This window comes from Peromyscus leucopus, chromosome 11 (assembly GCF_004664715.2).
Source record: "Peromyscus leucopus breed LL Stock chromosome 11, UCI_PerLeu_2.1, whole genome shotgun sequence".
NCBI lineage: Eukaryota > Metazoa > Chordata > Mammalia > Rodentia > Cricetidae > Peromyscus > Peromyscus leucopus.
In genome coordinates this window covers 63,061,170-63,068,234 of record NC_051072.1, presented here as the reverse complement: position 1 = coordinate 63,068,234, position 7,065 = coordinate 63,061,170, and the positions used below count along the sequence as shown (strand labels likewise).

At 39.4% G+C, this 7,065-nt stretch overlaps 1 long non-coding RNA gene across 1 annotated transcript; it reads left to right on the top strand.

Moving 5' to 3' along the window:
• The first annotated feature begins 878 nt into the window (after window positions 1-878).
• On the top strand, window positions 879-6,523 carry LOC119088740. Its single transcript, XR_005092448.1, has 3 exons — window positions 879-2,151; window positions 4,180-4,389; window positions 6,078-6,523. It is a non-coding gene; the product is annotated as an uncharacterized LOC119088740 (long non-coding RNA).
• Window positions 6,524-7,065: the final 542 nt, after the last annotated feature.

Genomic DNA, 7,065 nt, shown 5'->3' with positions numbered 1-7,065 from the left:
GGCCTCGAACTCACAGAGATCCGCCTGGCTCTGCCTCCCAGTGCTGGGATTAAAGGTGTGCGCCACCACCGCCTGACTTAAGGACACAATTTTTTAAAAATCATGGTAGAGAAGTGGTAGAAAGAAAGACAAAGCAGGTGTATCGGGGACTACGGGGGTCCAGCCCCTCGAGAGTCCCCTCCCAGGGTTCGGGAAGAATCTACAGCCAGCTGATAATTTAATCTTTGATGAAAGGAAATGAATCTATGTACACGAAACTCCTTAGTCCATACACTTTATTATTCTGTGTCAGTTCTCTCTCTACAAGCTTCTATTCTGCTCTTGTGCCCTTCTTGCCTGAATTCTCTCTACATTTATCTACTGTCTCCTCTAAATTCTAACTTAATTCTCTCATCTTGGTTCTGCCTCATCTAGGTCCTTCTCATCTCATTCTTACTCATCTAGTACTTTCCCGTTGGGCTCTTCCTCATCTTCCATCCTGACCTCCAGTTTTCTAGTCAAAAATCCTCTCCAGCCAAAATCCTCGATACCCTCTCTTAGTTCTCCTTATACATTAGTTCCCCTCAGTCTCTGAGGTGTTCAGTTATAAACCCAAGCCATAGCGATCCTTTGGCAGAGCAAGGTAACCAGGCTTGAATTCTTATGGAGTCATAAAGGCAGGTAAGAATTTTCTCCAGGTAGTGGCCCCCAGGCTTTCTTTTACAACCCAAATGAGTGCTAATGATTGGTTAGTCAAGAAGAGAATTTATGTGCTCAATCTAAATTCCTAGAAGTGGTTAGGTAAGAAATTAGGAGTCTATTAGTAAGGCTGTAAGGAAGGAGGGTCTTATCCTAAATAGCACAAGAAATAAAGCTATCCTCCTGACCTAGGAGACAGGTTGTTTTGTTTGACCTTGGATGCTTGATAGGTATTTTAGATAAATACACTGTTAGGTGTTCTTTTAAGTATGCATAGCATTACATGAAAGTCACTGTAGGAACCAGCTAATATATATATAAAAGCTAAACTATCACCAAGACTTCTTAAGCCATAGCTTGACCTTCGGAAAAGTCCTTGACTTTTCCAAGCAGTAGCTTTCGTAATAGTCGCTGAATTCCATTACATTTTCCTGCAGCTTGCAGCAGGGGTAGGCAGAGAGTGGTATGGGTACTCTTTTACAAGTGACCAGGAAAGACAATTGTGATAAAATGACATTTATGCAAAGACACTCATGGCAGGAACCATGGAGACACATGTTGGGCTGCACAAAAACACAGGCCCTGGACAAGAGCTAATGTGCTTGAAGGCTGAGAAGGATAGGAAGAGCTGAAGGGAAGAGAAATGTACACAAGAGGCTAGCGGAGGGGGCGGGGCAGCCCTGTCAGGGCTTTCCAGGCTGCAGCCAAGCCTGGGATAAAATTCAGACACTAAGGCCTCTGACTTGAACAGAAGGCTTCAGATCTTTGTAAAAGTAGTTCATAATGTTCTCAGGCAATTTTAGCTCTGATTAACTGCGTGCAAAGGCCTTGATGCGTTTTTTATAATTACATTGTAGGTATTGTCTATGAGGCATATTTTCTGTTAAAGAGCCAAGAAGAATCACTGTACAATGATTTTTTTTATGTCTCCATATAAAATAAAATTAATGGCCCCTCCAGCCTAGTGTTTGTTTGCGGGGGTCATTATCTTAGAAGGAGGAGAATTCTCGTTCATGGTGACTAAGCATATTGATTAAGAATAAATTGCAGGTAAGTTGAAATATGATTTTTAAATGAAATAAATCCAAGCATGCATGGCTTGGCCTCCTGATTTTAAACTTAAAAATCTGGAGATTTTGAAAAGTTAGTCTTCTTTTATTCTTATCTGGTGCAAAGGTATGACCCTTAAGTTCGTAAGTACCTGGAACTATCATGTTTTATGGGGGCAGAGCAAATTTCCAAAGGGGTGAAAAAGATTTAAATAATATTCCATTTGGGTAGTATAATGTTAATTAGGAAGATGACAAATAGAAATTAATTTCAATTTTACATGACCTGCTGTGTGTCTCAGCTTCTAGTTCATCCAGAGTTTGTCTTCTGCTTCTCCAGCAGAACAGGTACTCCACTTGGGGATGCCAACTGAATAGAAATTAAATGAACTGCTCGACCACAAGTGCCTGAGGAATTGCAGAGGTAACTTTCATTAACCTTGATCTTAGAGTAGAAAGCTCTTGAATGTCAATGGGGGAACTAGACTCTGTTGAGCTGATATTCTTTAATATTCCATGCTTAATCAAAAATGGCAATAAAACATTTATCATCAGAGATTTACACAGATGTATCTTAAAACTTTGAATGGGATAAACAAATTGAGTCACTGAAAAGGGTCAAAAATTATTGCTACTAGCGTCTTTGAAATTAACTGGCTTTTAAAAAGGAAATTTCCACACAGCAATGTTTTTGATATCTCTGCTCACAGATTATCAGCATTAAGGTATTTCCCAATGTTGACATTTCTTTTTTTTTTTTTTTAAGTTTTTGAGAATTTTTGTACAGATACGCAATGAAATGTGATCATATCTACCCCATTTTCCCTCAGGCCCTTCTGTCCCTACTCATCATGCTGCATTCCAATGTCTTTTTATTTATTTGTTTTTTTAAACAATCCACCAAATTCAGTTAGTGCTGCCCATATGTGCGCGGGTAGCATCATCCTTTGGTAGCATCCAACGGAAAACCTACCAGTTGCCATTTTCTTTATAGGACTCCTCTGTGGTAATGCAGGGTCACCTGACTCTAACCTCTGTATAGTTCCTAACTCTTGTTTCCCTTGCGCCATTAGTATGTGTCTGAAAGCAAGCAAAAAGTTCTGTCCTTCACGTTAAGTTCTGTCTGCACAAAATGTACCACACAGGCTTCCTGAGAGCCCTCACGCTGTGCCCACTGCAGCACTAGGAAGGTTAGATATGTTAAGAGTTCCAGAACACCCTGCTCTCTCATCCACTCTCCTCTCCACTTACGCACTCTTCAAGTGCATTCTGACAGGAATGGATGTCTGAGAAAGGACTGGGCAGGAGTGAGCAAAAAAGGAAAAGTCTCAGAATTGGTCAGGGGTAGCTTAAATCATCTCCAACCCAGATAGTTTTAGTATATAACTAGTGACTTTACTGTAAAAGGTCAGTCAGTCAGTGGATTTGGCCAATTTGGGTTGTGAGAAGGCACGTGAAAAAAAAAAAGGTAGATGTGAGAGTAGACAAAATTATTCATTCAACGATTACCACTTCTTCAGTATTCGGCAGAAAGCTGTGATTTATAGATATGGCTTCTACAGGTGACTCTGTGTACATATGTGTGCACATATGTACTTTGGTGTACTTTGGAGGAGGAGGAGGGAGGCAATGAGCAGCAAGCAGTTCTCAGTTGATGAAACCTTGGCCTTTAATTTGCCATCTCTAACCAGAGGTTAGGATCTTTACCCAAAAAGCAATAATTGGACATCAAAGGAAGTTAAATTGTTTTAGATCATGATGCCTTATTTCTCAACTATGGTTTTCTCATGTGTGTTATGTTTTGATATTGGAAAAGATTCCATATGTTTTCCATGTCCATTTCAATCTATTCCATGTCCATTTACATAGAAAGATATCAAAACCACCATGTTGTCCTTGTGCACATCATGTGTAAAACCCTACGCCGGCAGATTACTGGATCTTTGCCATCAATATTTAACAGTAGCCATGGGAAATATTTTCAGAATAAATTTGGAAAGGTCTTGAGGAAAACTGTCCTAGTATTAACCCTTCCCCTTTTATTACTTTATAATCCATGGGGAGGGAGGAACTGAAGTTGACTGCCTAACCCATAAGAAGCAGAGATGGCGACGTAGCCATTTATTCTTCCAAGACTGATAACTGGGGAATCTTGACGATTGCTTCAAAGCACAGCCATGTTACAAATCAGCTGGTGTCAACAGTGATTCTTTATAACATCCACAAACATGTTGAGATTAGCAATTGCAGTAAAATATTGTGCTACCAATTCTGGTTCATTCAAAATCATATGGAATTCAAAGTCACTGCTAGTCTTAACTGGTTAGATGTTATGTATTCTTTAACAAGATACAGAACAATTGGGAGGACTTTAACTTCAAGTTAATTAATGTTGATGGATTCTGATTTGTTGTTGGTTGATTCAAGAAGCACTTTCTGTAATTAATCCTAGCTTCATTTTGGGGCTGAAAGGATGGCAGATATGTACTTTGGTGGCCTCAAATGGATGACAGGCTTCTGTGAAGCATCCTGGCTGTCAGACATACAGTTCCTTATTGGACAGACTGTTTCATGAGTGCAGAGGGGGTGCCGATACTGGAGCAGAACTGTTTGGAATTACAGCACCCCTCAGTTGCTGCCCACCTGGGAGACTCTAGGCAAGGTATTGAAATATTTAGTGCCTCTGTTCAGGTATCTGCAAAATGGAGATGAAAATAACAATATGGGATTCATGGGTCTCTTTAAAAAAAATAAAATTATCTGCTATAAGATGATTAGGGAGGTGATGGCATATAGTTCTCCATATTAGTATTTCTAATAGGTGTCCTCAGCAGACACTGATGTTAAAAGAAACTGTAATTCCCGTAGACAACTGCAGAAGCAGCAGTGGACAGAATCAAGTCCAGATTCATTGTCTCTGGCCTTCTTCTGACCAGTTTCTATCTGAATCCATAAGCACAGAGAAAGTGATTTCCCTAGCACATCTCCAAACTGGAAATGAACAGCTCTGTCTCATCATAAACTATCTCTTCAATTAACACTAAAATTGTCATTTCAGCAGATCTACACAGCTAGACATCTTATATGTTCTAAATTTAAAAAAAAAAAAAAAAGAAGGAAAGAAAAAAGGAGAAGAAAAACAAGCATGCAGTCATTCATGCCCAAAGTTTTGCTTCCCCTTATCCTGGTACTGTCTGTTTGGCCTGTGTCCACAGAGAGCAGAGCTCCTTCAGGCTGAGGGACTTTCTTTAAAATGTAGCAACAGAACTGTGCGGTGGTGGGGCACGCCTTTAATCCCAGCACTCAGGAGGCAGAGGCAGGCGGATCTCTGTGAATTCGAGGCCAGCCTGGTCTACAAAGTGAGTTCCAGGAAAGGTGCAAAACTACACAGAGAAACAAAACAAAACAAAACAAAACAAAACAAAACAAAACAAAACAAAACCCCAAAATGTAGCAAAATGTGAAGGACAAGAGATGTGTTGTTTTCTCACAAAAGAAGGACAGTCTTCCTCTTCATTTTCCTATGGAGCTGACTTTAGTTGCCACAGCCCAAGTGGTGGATGAAGAACACAGAGACTAACCTCATTCCCATAAGAAGTTCAAGCTCAGCCATATTTTAATATATTTAATTTCATAATAAAGTCATCCTAAAAGTTCCTATGATGGGTAGAAATAAATGTTATGTAAAACCCTCTTAAGACAGCAAAATTCAAATATGATATAAATAGAGCTATAGGGAAAATTAATTCATGGAAACATCAACACATCTACTACTGACAAAAAATATTCTCAGTGAAAAACAATTTGTATGATATTATAACTAATTTTTCATGTTTCAGGGAATTATTGTATGAACACTGTTTCAAACTATCTATTATTTCAAAGGAGATTTTGAAAAATAATCATGAGGGAAGGTCGGTAAAAAGGATGCTTATAAAATGGAAATGTTTTCCAAGAAATTCCTAGTAAGAGAAAAATGTATATTTATAGGGAGATGTATTTCCGTTAACATTTAAATTTAAAATTTTGAAATCTGTACTTACTAAAAGTCACCATTTGGGCCCTTTCTAATGAAGCTAGTTGGAGGTATCGGCTTTCCCTGACTGCTCACGAGAGTATAAACAAGGGGAAGAATGCAGGGACCCTGGGGGCTCAATGGACCCTTTGCCTCTTCAGCTTCCCAGAGCACTAGTGTGTTGGACATCCCTCTCTTTCCTAGGGGAAAAGAAGGCAGCCTTGCTGCTGGGCTGGACGGAAGGACCCTCCCTCTGTCTTTTCACACAGTCGTTTTTCTACAGGCCGCGTGTTGTCAAATGTCCCACGCTCATCATCTCATTCGTCCTTTTACAGTCATCTCCCATTAGACAAAAAGGGAAACCGAGTCTTTTTGCCGTTAAATAATTTCCTCAAGGTCACGTGATGGTCGAACAGGCTGGAAAGGGAGACTCGCTAAGCTGCTCTTCTTTAAACACCAACGTGAAAGACACACACTTAGGGAGCAGCAGGGAGGGTCGGACTGAGCCTTCAAATTCTACATCTCCTCCACTTCCCCAAACTAAGCATTTTATTGATATATTTCAGAAATGATTAAAACATAAAAATTACATTGTGGTTTTTATAACGTTTGTGATTTCTGGGCTGTAAAAGACAATAAATGATAATAATAACACATCTAACTCTACTCTCAAGAATGATTTTCTACTGTCATTTATTAGGCATTCACTTCAGTACTTTGCTAAGCACTTTTCACATATTATTTTATGTTTTAAAAAAAGTAGCCATAAATTTTACTATGTAGAACTCAGATAAAATTGAAACACATGCTCTATTTTTAAAGTGACGATATGGACACTATTTTCTGTTTCTTTCATTCTGTGCTTTATTTCAAGAAGACAGATTTCCTATTGTCCAGAGCCTGGTTGTCCCAGGTCTAATGTGAACCTGCAACAAAGAACATGTAGAAGGTGATGGAATCCGTGCGAAAGGCTCAGCAAAGTGAAAAGCACAAAGAACATCTGAGAACTAACTGAAATCCAATTCACTCCTGTGATTTTGTTTTTCACCTGCTTGCAGTAGGTGGCAAAAGCTGGGTGCAGGGTACCTCACAGTATTTCTCTCAGCACTCACAAGCTGGCGAGCCGGCGTAAAGTAATCCTAACAGGGAACGTAATTCTGCCATTCCCATTGGTACAGCATTAAGGGAAATGAATCTCATTCTGCTCATATTGGGGAAGTAATTTATCAGATGATTTATTTACAGTGCAGTCTGCATGACAAGTAAACAAATATGTTATTTTTGCCCACTGTAGTTGGATTTTTAAACAAGAGAAAGAGACGG